This window comes from Quercus lobata, chromosome 5 (genome assembly GCF_001633185.2).
Source record: "Quercus lobata isolate SW786 chromosome 5, ValleyOak3.0 Primary Assembly, whole genome shotgun sequence".
In the NCBI taxonomy this organism is placed as follows: domain Eukaryota; kingdom Viridiplantae; phylum Streptophyta; class Magnoliopsida; order Fagales; family Fagaceae; genus Quercus; species Quercus lobata.
This window is the reverse complement of record NC_044908.1, coordinates 18,942,951-18,962,169: the sequence shown is the minus strand read 5'-3', so window position 1 is coordinate 18,962,169 and position 19,219 is coordinate 18,942,951. Positions and strand designations below refer to the sequence as shown.

The following is a 19,219-nucleotide window of genomic DNA, read 5'->3' as shown; positions in this document are numbered from 1 at the left end:
GAGTAGAAGTTTTAAGCTCACCATGACCAACATGTGTGACTGGAAGTTCCTGTCCATTGCCTACTGTAACAGTTTCATTGCCCAAAACAGGTTGTTGATGAAGAGACAGCTGAGACAGATTAGGAGTAACATGGTCTGAACAACCTGTGTCAGTAAGCCAAACATTGCAGCCTTGCACTTGAGAAGAATTAGCTACCATTGAAGCCAACTTAGCTGGTGGATGTCTACCTGGGTATGCAAAGTCCATTCTATGATAACAATCAAGAGTTGAATGACCTCCTTTACCACATATTTGACAATACACCCTATTAGATGAAGGCTGACTTGGAGGTCCTTGAGAACCTTGTGGCTTAAAGTACTGTCCCGGATTACCAGAATTAGTAAATCCTCCATTGTTGTTGGTAAAACTATTATGATTGTTGTAATTTCCTCTTCCACCTCTTCCTCTTTGATTAGAATACCTACCTCCTCTACCTCTTTGATTAGAAAAACCATGATTTTGAGATTGAAAATTCATATTCATAGCCATTGAAGGAGAAGAGCCATTATTAATCCTTTTCTTGATCACTCTCTCCTCTGCATTAACCAAAGTATTCAACTCTTCAACTGACAAAACATCACTCCGAGTCCTAATTGCAGAACTAATGGAATCATACTCTGAGGGCAAACCATCAAGAGCAATGTGAAGAAGTTCTTCATCATCCAAAACAACAGAAACAACAACCAATTTGTCACGAATTTGCTTAATCTTTTGGAAATAACCATCAATTGAATCAATACCTTTCTTCACTGCACTCAGTTCATTTCGAAGACTCATCACATGAGACCTTGAAACTGAGGCAAACCTCTTTTCTAACACCTTCCACACTCCCTTAGCAGATCTTTGCCCAACAGTAAGAGCAAGAATAGAGGGAGACAAAGTAGAATTGATAAAAGTGAACATTGCTTGTTCACGATTCTTCCAAGAAATGAAATTAGGGTTAATCTTAGTAGTGAGATTACTAGAAGAATCCTTCAAAAAACGATCTGGAGTAGCAATTGAATCATCTAGGATATCAATCATTGAGTAAGTTTCAAGAATTACCTCAATTTGATGCTTCCAAACAGTGTAATTGCCATGGTCAAGCTTGACAGTCATCATTGAAGACATATTGGATAAGAGAAGTAACGAGGTATTTGCAGGTAGAGCTATATTAGTCACAGCAGGAGTTGAACCAGAGGTAGAAGATGAAGTCGTGGAAGCCATTGATAAGGATCAATGCTCTGATACCATGAAAGAACACAGAGAAGCTCTAAAACTCACACACCAGACTGTAACAAACACAAGAGGAAGAGAGAAAATCTTCTAACAGAAAATGTTGTTTATCAAGAATCGTTCACAATAAAATTACAGAGGAGCAATCTCTAATATATACCCAAATACAAGACTGATCTATTCTAACTACTTCACACACGTGCACACGTGTCTGCACTTAAAATAAATAAGGCTAAACGACATCGTGTTGTTGCTTATGGCTATAGTGAAACGACATCATCTGGTGGCTTGCCCTGTTTCTTCTTGACCATTGGAATAGGACTTGAATCATCTTCAAGTTCTTCAAGTACACAACTGCTGCTACTGCTTTCAAAATGAATGTATTGCCACCTACATTGCACATGCTCAGAATGGGCGGATTTGATAACTTAAGAGTCTCTGCCAAACCAAATGCAGTCTGGCAACAATTGTCTCTTGATCTTAAATGTGGTAGTCTACCCACTACTAAAAAAGCTTAGTATCTTGAATTGTAGGGAATTACAGTTTCCGACGTACCCATGCTACTCTTCCCTTGAGTCATTGTACATATCCTATAGCTGTAATACCCTCAAGTCATTTCCTTTACACATCTTCCCAAAGCTTCGTGTTCTTCGAATTGAGACTTGTGGCAAAATGGAGCCCCTTTCAGTTTTGGAGGGACATCACCTAATTGATCTGATGTCCTTGAAAATTGAGGATTGTCCTAATTTTGTAGCATTTCCAGCCCCCAATCTCATACGGTTAGTAGTCAATAAATGCCAGCGTCTTAATTCCATGCCTACAAACATGCACAGGCTTCTCCCATCTCTTCAACATTTGGAAATCAGAAATTGTCCACAACTAAAGTCTTTTCCAAAAGGTGGTCTGCCATCCAATCTAGTTCTTTTCAGAATTGATGTTTCGGAAAAACTCTTTGCCACTAGGATGGACTGGGGATTGAAAAGATTGCACTCTTTTACCACATTGATATTATACAATCTTGCTAGTGATTTCCGGGCTGTGGAGTTCTGGAGGAGAATTTACCACCCACAAGTCTTACCACTCTTTTCATTGGCGGATTTCAAAATTTGAGATCATTGGACAACAAGGGACTTCAACACCTTACCTCTCTTCAATAATTGTCGATCGTAAACTGTCCCGAGTTGAAGCACATGCCAAAAGTGGGGTTGCCTGTCTCTATTTATTACCTACGGATATATTCATGCCCTTCTTTCAGTAAACAATGCAAAGAGAAGAAGGGTAAATTCACATTGATGACGATGTTGTTATAAGAGCCAAAAGTGGTGTAGACCAAATCTAACCCCATTTGACGATCAGTTGTTCTGCTTGACCAGCTAAGTTTTAGTCTTTACTCTTCATGTTACTTATGTTTCTTTTAAATTTTAAATTTAGAGACAAATACATTTTTGACAAATAATAAAGAATCTTCTATTATTATTTGAATTTATTTACTAATACTGATAGTTAAAACAATACTATTTAATTTCAACATGAGATTTAACATTTGGTTTCTGTGCCTATTTCCTTTCTTTTTACGGATGTCTACAAGTCCTTTTAATCAATCGTATAATATAATGTCATGAGAAAAAATATTAGAAACTATGAATTTTATATTTCTTACAAAATCATCCAAGTGCAAATGTTGTCGTCAAAATTCTTCACAAGAAAAAGTTGAAGCATTTAAGAAACAAAAGGGAGCATTTTTTTTAAGGCTTTTAATGCTTTGGTCCTACTTTAGAATGTATCTCCTGTTTTCATTTTTTTCATTATTCTTTCTGTTTATCTAAACACACAGGATTTATACAATCACATGGGGAAGGATACATTTACAATCTCATATTCCCCAGTCTAAATTCAAATTACATCATGCTACAAACTGCCTGTGGGTGCAGAATTGCCGGTCTCTTTTACATTTTGTAATTGACAGTGGATGCGAAGCCTCTCCAGACAGCTCAAGAGGCTCAGCATGTCACAGCTCCTTCTGTCCATTTTGACCTCACCAGTATGAGCAGCCCAACTCCCGTTTTTACCATCAAGATTATTAAACTAACAAGACAATGGTCCAGAGGCACAGGGGGGGAAGCTGGCCCAAGATTGCTCAGGTGCTTAAGGCCAATTTGACGCTCTCTCATGTCAAGACCAGCGAGTACTAATACATTTTCTCAAACCAAGGGTGCTCTGTGGTTGTCAGGTTTGTTCAATTGATTTATGTTTCTTGGTATAAAGTATAGACTTTGGGACCTACAATCATGGACTATTTTTAAATCTTTGTGAACTCTTCTATAGATGTACTTAGACACAACATGTTTGAGGTTTCTAAAAAAAGTATATAAATCAATGTTGAGGGAGTTGTTATATGAGCAAAAATGTCCAGACGAAGACAGAACTGTGAATTCCATTCTCAACTAAACAGTTACATTAAGGTACCCTTTTCTTCCCAATTTGCTTACTCTCATTTGATTTTTCTGTTTCTCTTCTTTTAATTGTTTCTTTTGCGAGGTGTAGATAAACATATCTAAAGAAACTGTTAACACTGATAAATAAATAAAAATACACACACACACACATTTTTCGATCTTTGTATACTCAATCGTTCTCAGCAATTTCACAAGTAGATAAATTTGCAGAAGTAAAGAACTCCTCAGGCTTTTTTTTTTTTTTTTTTTTTTTTTTGTGGGGGGGGGGGGGGTGGGGGGGGGTGTGACGGCATTCTTCTACTAAGTCACTCCAGTATTAGATTCTTGTGATTGCTGCAGAATTTCTTAAAGTTGGTCTTTTTTCTTTTTTACGTAAATTCTAGCTGGCAAGTTCTTTGGTTTTGACACTTGAGTTGAGGAGGCTCAATAAGATATCAATGCAGCCCATGTTGAATTGGAAAGCATTGAGAATGGGAGTTGTCAAGTTGATGGGCCACTACAGTGGTAAACTTTATTCTTTTTAATGGCTATTGAAATTTGTTAGTTGATCTGAAATTGTGCTTAATTTTCTAGTGAAATGAGCTTTCATTGAAAAGAGAGCTAAAGATTTCCCTTTGTAATGAACATTGAACCTTCATGGCTAAAAGGGAAACTATTTAGGATTTATCTTTATTCTTTTTCGTTGATTCATGATAGCTATCTAAGCATGGGGATGAGCTTCATAGTTTTGGAGAAGTTTCTTTATCCCCCCTCCCAACAAAAAAAAATCCAGTATTTTGAACTCTTTTCTTACTCGTTATGCGCTATATTTAATTTGCTACTGTTTCTTTGATTTACTATTAATTGATAAGACAAATCTTAGCATCTGAGTAAAAATGTATGTTTGCATTAGTCATTTTGTGAAATAGAAATTCTAAATTCTAAATCTTTTTCCTGCTAATCTGTGCCAATTCCAATCCCCCCTTTCCTTTTCCTATTTAGGTCTTTTAGATTTAATTTCTCACTTTTTTCTGTGGTCTTCTTTAACTCGGCATTCTCAAATGATCATGTTGATCAACCTAGGGTGTTGAATGGGGCATGGCCATCTAGTATTAAGTACCCAGGTCAATCAGTGTTCTCACTAAGGGTTTTTTTTTTTTTTTTGGTGTGGCTGCTCTCTTGCATTTACTCTTCTTAATAAAATCAGCCATTATAAAGAGAAGCAAAGTTTCTTGCATTAGCTTCAGCTAATTCTTGTAGCCGAGATATTTTCAAGCAGGATTACTAGCAAAGTATGCTACTCTTGCTAGCCGAGATGTGGACTATTGCTTGATTCCTGAGTCCCCCTTTTTATCTTGAAGGACCTGGTGGCCTATTTGAATTCATTAAGAAAAGACAGAAAGAAATGGTTATAGTAATGCAGGACAAGGGCTTCTTTCTGAAAGCATGGGCACCAGCAACCAGTAGGATGCTTCTGAAAATAAGTTACTCCAGGATGTGGGTGTATGGATATCTAAAAAGATTAAGGTATGGATTAGTGTTAATTTTTTTCCCCATGCCTTGCAAATTGCAATTGTGAGCATATCAGCTTTGATTTAGAAATGAAACAACTCGAAGAGTCTTATTAGTGTAATGACTTCTAACTTAAGGCTTTGCCAATATCCTTCAATTGTCTTATGGACATGATGCCAAAGAGAGATTTGTAAAGTAAATTCAACTGATTAAGGTGCCCCTTTTCAGTTCGACAAATAGTTAAGCTATTGGCACTACAACATGGTGAATTGGGTGTAACTTCCATTGATTTGATTATAAGAAATAATGTGGGGGTTTATACTTTCTTTTTTGCATTTTCAGAGAAATGCTGTTAATTTCCAGTAACTAGATTGCAAACATAGATAGTTCTTCCATATTAATCATAGGTTTTTGTTGCTAGAATCACTTCACGAAATAGTCGAAATGGAAGAAGATGGCTATAAATCTTAAATATATAGGTTGGTTGATTGAAATAACGTCTTCATGTTTTTTTGTCTCTTCTTGGATATGTCCTTCAATCTGAAGGGAAATAATAAGACATTGTTTGCTTGTAGATCCCACATAAATGATCGGTGCTGTTCCGAGCAATGCATCTGATAATGTGTACTACACCCTCCTTTCACAGTGCCATTCATGGTGCAATGGCAGGGTATATAGGCTTGACAGTTGGCCCTGTTAATGAAGACATGCTTACATACCATTCCATGTAAGTTTTTTATGTTTGGAAAGAAATTGCGTATCTTCCTTTCATCATTTTTAGCTGTCTCTGTGGTCTATATGTATGTGTAGCCCTACTGCATGAATGCAATTTTGAAATTATGCTTGCTACATGATTCGTCTTCACAACGCCCAATTTAACAAAATTCCAGTTTATGATGTCATGTTAATTGAACCGATTTAATAGACCTGTAATAAAATATCCGGCCAAATTTTCCCCTCTTTAAATATAACTTGAGGGAACTTGTAACTTATCAAAAATAAAAAATAAAAAAACAGTGGATTAAGTGAGTGATGTGCTCTTTCAACTGAAGCTAGATCATTATCAGTTTTATTACTTGCAAGTAGCAACTACAGCTGAAACTTTTTTTTTTCTTTTAACTCGTGGACTAGTTTGTTCAAGTGACAAACTTTCCCTGCAGCAGGTGATTGAGACACAGAAGAAGGTTCAAGGTTGTGATAACTGAGAGGATGTGGACAAGGCTTACTAACTTCAACCAATCAGACAATCGACCATAATGATGTCAACAGGGAAAAAAACAAAAAGCCACCCCAACAACGGGTAAGCATAGAGATCCGAAAGATGTCAATGAAGACAAGAGAGGAAGAACCAAAGATCTTGTTACCATTAGTAAATGGGAACAACCATTCAGAAGCCACGATGGATGAGCAGAGTGACTAGCAGCACAATCCAATTTGAGCAACTGCTAATTTGAAGTTATCTATGTCATTGATTGATGGTATCTCTTTTATTTTTATTTTTGCTGCATGTGGATATATAAAAGTGTCACCAATTGAACCCTATACCCAGTTGTGATTCATAAGGTTTTAGCGTGAAATTACCCTACCACAGATGGGGCTAAGGATGCTAGTTAAGTTTACACAATACTTTCATATACATCCACTGTATATTATTCTGAACAATGGTTATGACATTATTATCCGAAGAATATATAAGAAACTTCGGAGCATTTTATAGGCAATAAAAACATTATATTTGTACATAAAATTATACACGTGTCTGCAGCAGGACGCTTCTCCAATATATTATAGACCATTTAGCTAGTTTCTAATAATTTCTTAAATCAAGCTAGGTTGCACCATTGCCTCACATTGACACCGCCAAATAATACCATGTTTAAATCCCATTTCCAACCAAAACTTAAAACCAACATCATGATAAGAGAACAAACGCTAGGTTCACTCAAATCAATGTAATCAAAAGAAGAAAGTGGATTCTGGGAATCACTAATAGCATGAGACTAGAACATCGCAATTGCAACGAGGAGCATTTGAAAACTACAATTTGATAAGGGTGGAGGTGTCAGAGGACATGACAAAGAGATTATTTAATTTAATTACTATTTCTCAACGTCCAAGGATATAATCTGAAACATTGCAAAAAAAAAAGCAAAGAGATTTGTATATAATAGATATATTGCATGAGCATGTATCTATATATTACTAAAAGCTGAAGTGTAACATTTAATATTGTTACGCTCCCATTGAGCCAAGTCAATAGCCATGTCATTATCAATTTTTTTCCAATTTTTTTATACAATTTTTTAACATTTAAAGTGAATTAAAAACTCTATTATATTACAATCAAAATATCATATTTAATTTATCTTATTTTTAATTATTCTTATTTATTATTAAATTTTCAATTCCATTTTATCTTTTCATATCCCCACTACTCTCTACCTTAACTTTCTTCAACCTTTCTCATTTCATTTCAACTTATCATATCCCCACTACTCTCAGTATTAATATTATTCTATCTTTTTATCTTCCTTTATTTTTTACTCTTCTTATTATTATCCTCATGCTATAAAATTGTCATTCTCCCTCTTATTCCATGCATAATTTCTATTTTTCCACACACAAAAGCCCCTCTCTCTCTCTCTCTCTCTCTCTCTCTCTCTCTCTCTCTCTCTATATATATATATATATATATATATATATTTCCTTCAATTTTTGGTATATACATATTTGTTTCAATTTTTGTGTAATACGTTGACCATCAAAACATACTGATGCAGTATTGAAAGCTCCACCAAATGCATCGCAGAAATTAGTTTTAGACTACTAGAAGTCAGTTAGTTTGCCAAAATTGGAATTGATAGGTAATCCAGCTTGATACGATTTAGTTTTATATTTTATGTTTTTATCTTTTTTATTCTCATTGGTTGTTAAATGTTATATTATTGCATTATAAAGAAAGTATATAAAAATATAATATTATTTTATTACATAGCATAACTAAAATAATATGGTGTTTATTGCTATACATTTCATTTTTATTATTTTATTCTCATATTATTTTATTCAACATTTAAATTTAGCAACATCCTCCATATCATAATTATTTATATTTTGTCTCATTTTTAAAAAAAAAAAAATTTAAACGTATAATATTTTATTCAATAAATAAAAATTGTTCTTATAAAGTCTTCCCATGAAATGTTACAATGCATCAATGGAAAAATGAAATACAAAACAAATTTCAATTTAGAAACACTCAATTTAAAAAAAAAAAAAAGAATAAACAATTTTCTTATAAAGTATTCCCATAAAACGTTACAATGCATTAATAGAAAAAGAGAATACAAAACACATGCTATTTTAGAAACACTAAATTTATAATAATAATAACAATATCAAACCAAACATATCATAAAATAATAAACTAATAGTTATGGATGTACTAACTTCATGGCAGCAAAATGGAGTAAAATAAAAATAAAAATAAGCGTTACAATATGCATATTCAGTACATTAGAATTATCATCAAATTTGGGAAAACAAAAGGATGTTAACAAAGAGGGAGAGAAAGAGATTAGTAAAAGAAATCAAACGTCAATTAAATAAATTAATTAGTAACTGTTAATTGGAAAACAAAGAGACCGACGGCTAAAGGAGTAAAAAATTAATTAAAGATGACCTTACGAATGTTATTATAAACTTTACAACGCAAATAAATAAATCGTTAAATTCACTTAATTAAATCATATAATCAACAATTAAATAAAATCATACAAAATTTAAACTTGAAACTAATCAAACTCTAATCTAGAAAATCATATTTATTATCAAAACTAAAAGGAAAAGGTTCTTCAGTAATAATAGAAATATATAAGAAATAAAGATGAAAATTTTCAAAATCTTTTTCTTTGACATTTCATTTAACATTATTTATAAATAATAAAATATATAAAATAAAAAAAAAGTCCTTAAATGCTTATATTCTTCACACACCATGACTTTTAAAATCTAATGAAAGGTTCTAAGAATTTAACTCTCATTTAATACCTCTATTATGAAAATCAACAACCAGTAAAATATGATAATAGTAAGAAACGTTATAAATGAGAACATGAAAAAACTAATTAGCCACTATTATTATGGAATAGATGTCTTTTTTTTATTCATCTAAGAAAATGAAATGTATAGGGTTTATTTATTAAGGTATATGTAAATATTCACGTTAAAAAAATTATGTAAAGGTTTTTTGAAAAAAAAAGTAGATGTAAGGTTTTTATTAACTTAAAAGACAATGAAAAACCAATTTTTAATTACTACAACTGTCGCTACTCTATAAATCACACACAACACTATATTCAATATCATAAACAACATAGTTAGGCCCTTTTGGATATACACCACCACATTCAACTTATAAATTACAACCCAAATCAATCATACAATTATACAATCAAAGCATGAACATGTAACATGTATTACCTTCTGAATTATTGCTTGGAATTTTCACAATTATTGAAAGAGAATCTCCAAATTTAATTTTTAGAAAACATCAAGATAAGGTGAATTTTATTCTTTTTAACTTCCATAGAAAAAAAATATTACACACATTATTTCAACCCTTATGGAAAAGAAGGTTTACATGTAGTATGCAAAACGTGTTTAATTGACTTAGGGAAGTAAAAATTAGTCAACCAACTATGGTAGAATTAAGGTTTCAAATTTTAAATAAAAAAATTCTACAATAATAAAAAAAAATATTTTGTGATAAATATGATTATGAAATGCATTACTTTTCATTAAATTAGTTCAAATTACAAATTAATAATAATAATAATGAGATTACCATAAAAAATAATCACGCGTAACGCGCGGGTTTGTGACTAGTGTTAATAAAAGAAGTCGAAAGAGCACTGCTTACAAAAATACTAGCATATATCATCTCAGCTCTGCTTTCTTCAACTCGCTGATTCAACTCATTTAATTTGGAATGGATTTAAAAAGTTGTAATTTATTTATTTTATTGATTTAATTAACATTTATGACAAATAATAAGTGTCTTTTGAAATAGTTTTAGTAGTAGTTTCTTTACTTTTTTAGTTTAAAAATAATTTAGATAAAAGTAAAATTATATGAAAATAAAATAAAATAAACCAAATAAAGCTTTTATTATTGATTAATAAAATAAACCAAATAATTTTTTTTTTAAAAACCTTAATCCTAATTTTGTGTTCTTTGATGTGGGCTTAAAAGAGGACCAAGTACCAACCCATTTTGGTGCTAATATGAAGCGATGATGGAACAAACATTATCCATGCATGGGCCTAATTTGAAGACAATAGCAATTTTCGGCCCTGTAAGCTGAAGTAGTAACAATGATCCCGGGGCAGAGAGTTAGTAACAATTGAATTCCTTTGTGTTTTTTTGGTTGAATGAATACAGAATACTTTTATTAGACGCAACAATCAAAGCAAAACAATGGGAATTGGGCCTTCACCTATCTTCATATATGGCTTTAACAATGGCAAAAATGGCCCATTAGCATTAATTTTTGAAATATTTAGCAACAGAGCACTGTTTCGGAAATAATTAGGGAAATACCACTTTTTCCGAAAACGCCGCTATAGGGCCTGAAAACGTCACTATAGGGCTTAAAAAACGCCACTATAGGGCCCCTTGAACCTGTTATGGGGACTTATAAAAAATTTTTGCAGGAAAACGCCGCTATAGGGCCCAAAAACGTCACTATAGGGCTTAAAAACGCCACTATAGGGCCCCTTGAATACTGTTATGGTACTTAGAAAAAAATTTTGCATTAAAACGCCGCTATAGGGCCCAAAAACGTCACTATAGGGCTTAAAAACGCCACTATAGGGCCCCTTGAACCTGTTATGGGACTTATAAAAATTTTTTTCAGGAAAACGCCACTATAGGCTCGAAAAAGTGGTACATTGCTATATAGTTCGGAAACAGTGTTTCTGAGCAAATTATTTCCAAAATTGATGGTAATGGGCCATTTTTGCCACAGCACTAAAAAGATTTCAAATGGGTACAGGCCCAAAAATGTTACAAGAGCTTGCCCATTGTGCCCAAAAGAGGGCTGCCATGTTATAATTTCTATTAACAACCTGAGCCTTCCAGCCAACAAAATAGGACTTATGATGACCCACATCAAAAAAAAATTACAATCGCCTAATCGACGAATACAATTTCATGGAAGCCACCCCCCCCCCCCCCCCCCCCCGTTTTTCTTCAAAGCAAAAAAAGAAAGACTTTGAATTTGCCTTTTTTGAGCTTTGCCTAATGCTTTGACTTAATGCAGGAAGATAGATTTCACATTATATCCCGTCAAGTCTTTTTTTTTTTTAAGTGAATTTTTCTAAATTTTAATTAAAAAAGTTATTTTTGAATTCAAATTATATTAAATTTTCTACGTAGGTTCATATACATTAACGAAGAATATATCAGAAATTATTTAAACATCTAAAAAAAAAAAAAAAAAAAAACTTATTCAAACCTAGTACTTTCACATTGGGCTCTTATAATTTTTTATTTAATTGTTTTTATGGAAGGGCTCTTATAATTAACATTTTACAATTTGCTTGTAAAATTAAAATTTGAAAGGGTTTTCCATTGAGATCAGTCGGAAAAAGTAGCTGGCCATGAATATATTATAGTCTTTTCCAATAAACTCTATAGCAAAAAAACTTTCCATCTAAAACTCTGCAGTCAAAACTCTACTTCTAGTGTCAATACCAAACGGACAGAGTGTGACACAAGTGTAAAAAACAAAACAAAAAAGGGTCATTTCTCGAGTCATGCAATTAACAAATGAAACCAAAAATCACACGCATACCATGCATGACACATTTTTTATATATGAAAAGAAAATAGAGAAATAAAATGCCTAATCGGTAGAATCTTGAATTTTAAAACGATTAATGATGCCCCCTATTTTTGATAGACTTACCCCCACAATGATTAGCTTCCCAGTAAGAATGAGGAAGCTCATTATGAGAGTTTTTTTTTTTTTTTTGTGAGAAACATTTTGAGAGTTGAGTCATGACAATTAGTCAATCACTAATAATGCAACTCATATATAATATCATTCGTTAAAGTTGAATTATTGATAATGTATATTGTATAACTGACAACTTCAAAATCTAATACATGTATAAAAGTATGGTTTCACTCAGCTTAATTGCTGTGTAATATGATTAAGAATTGTGCTTATTACACACAAACTATTATGTATAGTTTTACACATATCCATGTTGAGTTTGGTATAAGTATCTTAATTGTGTATGTTGAATTTCTTTTACCATTGTGAACTTGCTTTTTTATAGATTAGATGGTCAAAGTACATAGTTAGTGTCCATGTGTTATTATAATGATCGCAAATGAGAGTGAAAGAGAGAAGTTAACCCGGAGAACAGAGAATCAGTGAATTTTGAATATCTAGTGAAAATCCTTTTGGAATTGCATTTTTGGGAGGAAAAAAGAGAGAGACTAGACTAGACTTGAGAGGCAAAAGAGGAGGCAAAGTGGTTGAGCATCATTTTCTTTTTGATTTTGCCATTTCTTATAACCGATCAAAGCCTATTCCTTTGTGATATATTGTGAAGGCCGGTCCCTCCTATATATGTGATGGATGCCAACCCGTATATAGCTTATGTGTTATGGCATAGAAGGAAAAAATAGTAATAGAAGTGATTGATGAGTGTTGAATCCTACAGAACAACAAATCACTTTCAAGCCAAAATTTAAATAATAATAATAAAAAAAATCAATATTACAATTATATATTATAAATCAGAACATGTTCTTTCACACTGTTCTCTTAAAATTAGCAATTCACAATTTGGGATTGTATTTGTACGTAATTATTGCTTGTAAAATTAAAATTTGAACGGGTTTGCCCTTGAGGTTTGCTGGAAAAAGTACTCATGAACATATTATAGTGTTTTTTAAGAGAGTTTCAACCTATAGCGTTCGTTTCTGATAATAACTTTTTATAATCAGACCAAGACACCAATCAGTTTTTGGTGTAGGCATAGATTGAACTCCAGATCTTTTATTTAACCATAAAAAACTTTACCAATTAAGCTAACTAGAACCTACGAAAATATTCTAGTGTTAGGTGGGACAAAAAAGAAATAAACAAAGGTATATGTAACAGTAAATGCAAGTGGGTAATAAGCTTTTTTGCACATTTTGGGTCTTGAAGATGAGTTTCAATTTGACGTGGCTAAAGCAAAAGACTATTTTCTTACGATTCCATACAAACGGATACGGACAAACAAACATATAGAGTGGGACTTTTCTACTAAACGCATCATTGAATCAGATAGTGGGTATAATGATACTTTAGGTGGGAACTGAATAAAGTCATTTTCTCACTTAGGTAGTGGGCATAATGATAAGTATTTAGAATTATGAGAAATTATTAAGTCCATTGGGGGATTGTTGAAATCGGCTTTCTAGTCCTTCTAACAACTAAAACGCTGCTATTTATACAAATATAACCTAGTGAGTTTTTACTTTTAATTCTTGTGCTGATCAGAATCTAACTCACACATTTGCATAAGTGGCATTATTTCGTTGATTAGGAGGACCATTTCAATAATCCTTCCGATGGACCTAATAATTTCTCCAGAATTAAAGTGACCAATTATTTTTTTAATTTTTTTTTTGAGAAGAAAAGTGACCAATTATTGAAGATTAAATGTAGGTTGTAACTGAAATAAGGAATTGAACCATCTATACCGTCAATTATAGTTGATGATTTATCAAACATGATGATTGCGTTTGGAAACTTAGATGTGGATTTTAAATTAATAGATTTGAAATGCCTTGATTTTAAAGGCATTTCAAATACATTGATTTTAGGAGTTATTTCAAATCCAAGCATTTTGAAAGTTTAAAATCCTTGGTGGATTTGTTAAATCCGAATTATTGATCTTTTTTTAATCACCCAAATTGAAATTCAAATGCCCAAATCATATCATCCAAACACACAGGCGGATATTGTTTTTGTTCTTAAGCTTCATCCAACTCCAAAAGAATATTCATATAAAATTATTGTGGGGTGGTTATAATATGATTTTTGCTAAAGTCAAATTATGTCATTGCTCATGAAGTGGATTGGACCTACTTTAAATCCAACCAATACTAGTCTAAAGTTAGTCATGTAGGCCAGGGATTTTTTTGCCATTTAGCATGATTTTAGCAACTATTTTGTTAGTTGATATGTTTTTGAAATATTTTAGTAAACTAGCATCTTGAGAGGCTCGAGTTTAGTGAGGAAACTCAAGTCTTAGAGATTTGAGTTCAAAGTTGATGTGGAAGAAAAAATCCAGGTGACAAAAATTAAGCTTGCATGGCAATTCCTTTTATTCGAATTATTGGGCTAATAGGAAAGCATTTTTACAGGGTTAAAATAAAGAAATAAACACACTTCAAGTAAAAAATACCAATATAAAGTACTAGCATTAGATGTGTTAAATGCTAACTTTTTTAGCATTTAGCGTACCAAACACCCAAAAACAAGCTACAAAAGAAGTTTCAATTCGCGAATTTCAAATTTTAGTTTTGTTCGCTACTTTCCTTTATTCTCTAATTTGATTCTTGATATTTATCATGTTGCAATCAAATTTGAAACGTATTTTTTTTGAGATAAATTTGAAATGTATTTAAAAAGTCGTAATTAAGTTATTTTCTTCATTTAATTATAATTTAAGACAAATAATAATAAGTGTTTTTTTAATTTTTTTTTGGGGTATTTTTTTTACTTGTTTGGTTTAAAAATAAATTATATAAAAGTAAAATTACATGGAAAAAAAAAAAGATAAAAAGTTATGCACTACTCAGTAAAAATGAAAATACAAAATAAAAGCTATGCTTAATATATATATATATATATATATATATATATATATATATATATAACCACATTCTTCTAAAAATAAACCACAAATTTTGTATGAAAAAAAATTAAAAATTAATCAAACTAACACTAATATATAATCTAATGTGGGGCCAGAGAATTTGTGACCCCAGCCCACTTTACATTAGGGTCCAAGGCCCGAGCCGAGGAGAGGCATTGCCGAGGACATACAATGAAAGTCCAAATAGCCTTGAGACATAACCGAGGATGATTCTGTCCTCGGCATCTCAAAACACTCCTATAAAAAAGGGCAAGAACGGTACAGGAACAGTTTAGGGAAAAACCAAACACATCCACGTTGATGGAGAAATGACCCCTGGACAATTTGGCTACAAAGGACAAAGGAAAGGCTGTCATTACTGCAATTAAATACTCTGCACCTGACAGAGCAATATTTTTCAGTTTTTACAACCACCCCCAACCACTTTAGGTATGGGCTGATGGGACAAGTATCAGTCCTGAAATGCTAAACCTACACGTGGACGTTGGAGGAAGGAAAAAGGCTAGTATAAAAAGGAAAGAGAAGCAATTCAGGTGGGGTGGGGTGGGGTGGGGTGGGGTGGGGGGGGGGAGGGGGGGACAAATCGTCTCCCAAACCGTGGAGCCCTAAAAAAAGAGAATAATAAGAACATGAACCTCCTCGGACGAGGTCTATGGAGCGGAGCCACTCAGGATGTATCGGAAAAAAGTATTGTCAGACATGCCAGGTTCACCCTTGTGCAAATTGCTATAGAAATCATGACAAACCACTGTCCGGTGACCAAGGCCTAGCCTTTCAGCCCACGCTCTACAAATTATATTGTTTGGGCCCTTAACATACGAACCCAAGATCAGTTTGGGATCGTTACGAATTGAGTCCTTACATATAATGTTTTGTACAAGCAATTATCTGAAAACCTACCCATTTGCTTGGTTTTACAAAATAATAATGAGTAATAATCCTTTATGATGATTTTTTTTATTAAATGCAATAAAAATATTGCTTATTATGAAATTTTATATAATTTGTCACAAAGAGAGAGAGAGAGGGAGGCCAAATATCTTGATGATTTTGATTTTGGTTTAGAGCTTCTTAATTTTATGTTATTTGGTGCGGATTTCAAGTTGAACAACCCATTCGCGTAATAATATGCAGAAATGACGAAACGATCATCATCCATGTAAGACATTTTATGTTATCTGGTGCGGGCTTCGGGTAGAACCAACCCATTCGGGTGCTAATATGCAGAGATGATTAAACGATCACCATCCATGAATGGGCCCAATTTTAAGACAAAAGGCAATGCCGACCTTATAAGCTTAGCCACTAAAGAAAGTCCCTTGCCAACTGGGTTTCAAGGGTAATGATCTACGGACTCAAGGGCAGGCAGTCCCACGATTCAAATGCCTGTATACTTTTTACTTTTCAATAATTCGTAAATGAAATTTTGGAACTTAATTTGATTTTTTTTCCCAATTGGAATCATGGTTTTGTTAGGTTTTCGACCATAAAAGTTTTTTTTTTTTTTTCCTCTTGATTTATAAATTTTGGAAATATTGTTTCTGAGTTTTAAAAATTAGAGGAGGAAAGTATGGATTTTAACGTGACTCCGTTTTTGTTTTTTTAATTTTCTTTTTAATTTCTAATCTTGGTTTTGTTGCCTTTTGAATCCTGAAAGTGTTTGTTTCACATTATTTTAATCTTTGATTTATACTTTTTTTTTCAATATGTATTGTTGTGTTTTAGATTATAAAGAGAAAATGTTTAGATGTTGATGTATTGTTTTTCCTTTCTATTTCGTTTAAATCCTAGTATTGTTGGGCTTTAGGTTCTGAAAGTAGTTGTTAAAAACCTTATAGCTTAACTGACATCTCCATTCTCTCTCATTAATGCAATTATCAAATTATTTTAAATTAAAAAAAAAAACTAAAAGTATTTACTTCAATTTGAAATTTTATTTTCTTCAATTGATAAATTTTGTTAGATTTTTTTTTTTTTTTTGATAGGAAAATTTTGTTCGATTTGTTTTCATTGTTTTGGATATGCATAAATATACTGTTAATCTCTAAAGTTTAGTTTATTAACAATTTATTTAGTCCTTAAAATTTAAAGTGGTCGCTTTTAATTCTTTTCACATTGTATCCTATTAAGTCCATTTTTCTATTCATTAAGTTAAGTTTAAATGTCAAATTATTTCTACTTGTCTATGTAGCTTTACGTACATGAGCGAAGAATCTCTTTAAGAGATTGAAGCCCTCTACGATTGACGAATTCCACACATTAGTATAACAGAACTTCTATTTTTGTGACTTTTCCCCTTAAGGATATAACAACTTGATTGCAACGTCGTGTGGTATAAGCTAATTTTGCACTAATAGCTTACCCCAAAACTCCACCAAAAATAACGACATTTCTTTGTCCAACTATTCTATCATTGTTAAATATTGCACTTCAATTGATATATTTATATAGATAATGTATGTTGCTATATATATATATATATATATATATACTAGTATTATGCCCGTGCGATGCACGGCTTAATAAAAAATATTTTGATAATATAATTAAATTTAAAAACAAATAAAAAAATAATTAATTCAAAATTTAAGATTAAAAAATAAATTGTACTTGTACACTTAAAAGAAATTTAATTTTTATTTCTTATTTTGATATTTAAATCATTTGTTTTAGTGTTAATTTTATTCAAATGATTATAAGTTATATTAACCCTAAGCCAGCATATGTATCTATATGTAACATTCTAAATTAATAATAAATAAAAATATAATACTCAAACTTAATGTAACATTCTAACTTACTAATAAATAAATATAACACCCTAACTTAAAGTAATGTTAATTGTATTGTGTTTTATCCTTTAAGAACACACACACACACACACACATATATATATATATATATATATTTTTTTTTTATCATTAAAAAAAAACACATATATCAATATTACACATGAAAAAATAATGAATTCAATAATTGAAACGGTTGAAAACAAAATTAAGCTAAAACCTCAATTCATTAATGAAAAAATATCCAGATTTTTGAAATTAAAAAAAAAAAAAAGGAGTTAAGTGAAGATATACTTACATAGAAATTTGCACGAATGTATTCTCTTGTATCCAATTTCATGTTTGACAGAAAATTTTGCTTTTAATTGAAGAATATAGATTGCATGGCACACGGCACCAAACAAAAGCCATAACAAATTAAATCTATTATAAAATATTGATGTCAACAACAAATGATCAAGTAATAAGAAATTAAAAAATACAAATATATTGCTTGCATATTGACTTCTAAAAAAAACACTAAAAGTTGTGATCAAATATAAAATTTCAGCCTATTTCTAAAACTTATTGATAAAAATCATATTATATATAATAAAAGGCAACAAATACACAAAATCTATTCAATTTGATGAAAGAAAAAAAATTACCTGCAAGGTTGTAGGTAGGGCAAAGAGGAGAAATGAAGAATATAACAAATAATTGTAAAGTACGTAATGAAACTCAAATAATGAAACACCAAAAAATGCTATATATATAGCGAGAATTTTAGGTTGTGAAGAAGATGATATGAACAAAAAGAAGTAGTTTAGTGAAACTCAAATACTTTTTTTTTTTTTATTAGGAAAAAGATGATATAAGATGCAAATTTATCCCCTCAAAAAAAAAAAAAACGTAAAAAAAAATGCAGGAAAAGAAAAATGCATGTTCTATCTTTCTTTTTATTTATTTATTTATTTATATTTTTACCTTTTTTAAAGAAACGTAGGAAAAGGGGATTGATTATACTAACTGAAAAGTGAAAACCAAAATAGAAAATATGGGATGGAATGGATTAAAATATTAAGTGCTTACCAAGTTTGGCCTTCTCAATGAAATGCTTCGGATATAGAATCCAGCCCCATGGATGATGCCATGTGATTGTGTTGTGATTCTTCCGAAATGGGCAAAGCTTAGCACCACCAAAAAAGCATCTAGATGAAAGAATCTCCTTTTTTTTTTTTTTTTTTTTTAAAATTCTATCCTTAAGTAATTCCATTCTATTGATTTTAGGGTTTGTTGATA

General features: G+C 31.7%; 1 pseudogene; it reads left to right on the top strand.

The window, feature by feature from the left end:
- Nucleotides 1-1,629: 1,629 nt before the first annotated feature.
- On the top strand, nucleotides 1,630-6,622 carry LOC115990114 (annotated as a pseudogene).
- Nucleotides 6,623-19,219: the final 12,597 nt, after the last annotated feature.